We start from the raw sequence: 2,533 nt of genomic DNA on the forward strand, positions 1-2,533 counted from the left end.
TTATTTATTTATTTATTTATTTTATTCTTCAAATTTGTACCCCGCCCCCCAGCCACCCATAGGGTATTCAAGGCAAGAGATGCTCAGGGACGGTTTGGTGGTTTAGTGTGTGGTTAAGTGTGCGAACTCTAATCTGGGAGAACCGGGTTTGGTTCCCACTTGGGCAAGCCGTAGTTCTGATAAGAGCTGTTCATGAAAAAGAGAGCAGTTTCGATCAGAGCTCTCTCAGCCCCACCTACCTCACAGGGTGTCTATTGTGGGGAGAGGAAGGGAAAGGAGTTTGTAAGCCGCTCTGAGACTCCCTTGGGTAGTGAAGGGCGGGGTATAAATCCAATCTCCTCTTCCTCTTCTTCCACTTCATTGCCTGTCTCTGCAGAGTGACCCTGATCTTCCTTGGTGGTCCAGGTCTCCCATCCATGTACTGACCAGGGCCGACTTTGCTTAGCTTCCAAGGTCTGATGCGCAAAGGCTAGCCTGGACCATTCCATAAGAACATAAGAGACGCCAATGTTGGATCAGGCCAAAGGCCCCGTCAGTCCAACACTCTGTGTCACACAGTGGCCAAAAATACCAGGTGCCATCAGGAGGTCCACCAGTGGGGCCAGGACATTAGAAGCCCTACCACTGTTGACCCCCCCCAAGCACCAAGAAGACAGAGCATCACTTGCCCCAGAGCCCCTAGCTATACCTTGTGGCTAATAGCCACTGATGGACCTCTGCTCCATATGCTTATCTAATTCCCTTTTGAAGCTGTCCATGCTTGTAGCACCCACCACTTCCTGTGGCAGTGAATTCCATGTGTTAATCACTCTTTGGGTGAATAAGTACTTCCTTTTATCCGTTCTAACCCGACCGCTCAGCAATTTCATGGAGTGCCCACGGGTTCTTGTATTGTGAGAAAGGGAGAAAAGTACCTCTTTCTTTACCTGCTCTTTCCCATGCATAATCTTATAAACCTCAATCATGTCACCCCTCAGTCGTCGTTTCTCCAAGCTAAAGAGCCCTAAGCGCTTTAACCTTTCCTCATAGGGAAAGTGTTCCAACCCTTTTATCATTCGAGTTGCCCTTTTCTGCACTTTTTCCAAAGCTATAATATCCTTTTTAAGGTGTGGTGACCAGAACTGCACACAGTATTCCAAATGAGGTCGCACCATTGATTTATATAGGGGCATTATGATATTGGCTGCTCTGTTTTCAATACCCTTCCTAATAATCCCCAGCATAGCATTGGCCTTTTTTATTGCAGTCACACACTATCTCGACATTTTCAGTGAGTTATCTACTACAACTCCAAGATCTCTCTCTTGATCAGTCTCTGCCAGTTCAGACCCCATCAACGTGTATTTATATTTAGGATTTTTGGCTCCAATGTGTATCACCTTGTACTTGGCCACATTGAACCCCATTTGCCATGTTGACGCCCACTCGCCCATCCTTGACAGATCCCTTTGGAGTGCCTCACAATCCTTGTACTTGGCCACATTGAACCCCATTTGCCATGTTGACGCCCACTCGCCCATCCTTGACAGATCCCTTTGGAGTGCCTCACAATCCTCCCTGGTTTTCACCACCCTGAACAACTTCATATCATCCACAAATTTAGCCACTTCACTGCTTACTCCCAACTCCAAATGATTAATGAACAAGTTAAAAAGCAGTGGACCAAGTACTGAACCCTGTGGTACCCCACTGCTTACCCCATCCTCCGCTGAGAAAATTGCCCATTTACACTCACTCTCTTTCTATTAATTAGCCAGTTTTTGATCCATAAAAGGACTTGTCCTTTTATCCCATTTATTCCCCTTTTATTCCAGGTTATCGCCTTTTATTCCAAGTTAGTGAAGATTGATGGACAGATAGACAGATGGACGGAAAGATGGGTGGATGGGTGGATGGCCAGCCCGTGTTGCTCCCCGTATCTGCTCCGGAGCAATTGCTTCCCTCACTGAGCAGGGCCTTCGCCAGTGCCATCCTTCAAACAGGCAAAATCAACAACTGCCCATACATCTGCTTTCTCCGTTGCCCTGCCTCCCAAAGGCAGCTAAGACTGGGGGTTTCTTTTTCGATGAGCTCCCGGAACAATTTATTGCTTGTTTTGTGATTTTCTTAAAAAATAAAAAAAACCCAAACTCTTGCCACATGCACCAAGCTTCGTGAAACAAGGAAAGCTGGAAAGGAGGAAGGGGGGTTTGTATAAATAAATAAATAGAACACAAACACACACAAACAATCAAAAAGCACATGGTTCTCATCATCTTGCAGTGATGGCGTAGTGGCTGAGTGCTGGGTTCCGATCTTGTTATTTATTGATTTGTGCCTTGCCTTCCCTGCCAACGCAGGCTCAGGGCCGCTTACATAAAATTGCAATGGATAAAACAACAATATAAACAATATAAATATCTGCATAAAACACAACATGGTTACGATGGCGGGACGGTAGTAATAGCATACGTAATAAACATACAGTCATTCATTCATATGTACATACATACATCTCGCGTCTGCCACGGATTCTTCTCAACGGCCTTAGGCA

The sequence above is a fragment of the Gekko japonicus genome, unplaced genomic scaffold, assembly GCF_001447785.1.
Source record: "Gekko japonicus isolate JY-2015 unplaced genomic scaffold, Gekko_japonicus_V1.1 scaffold1205, whole genome shotgun sequence".
NCBI lineage: Eukaryota > Metazoa > Chordata > Lepidosauria > Squamata > Gekkonidae > Gekko > Gekko japonicus.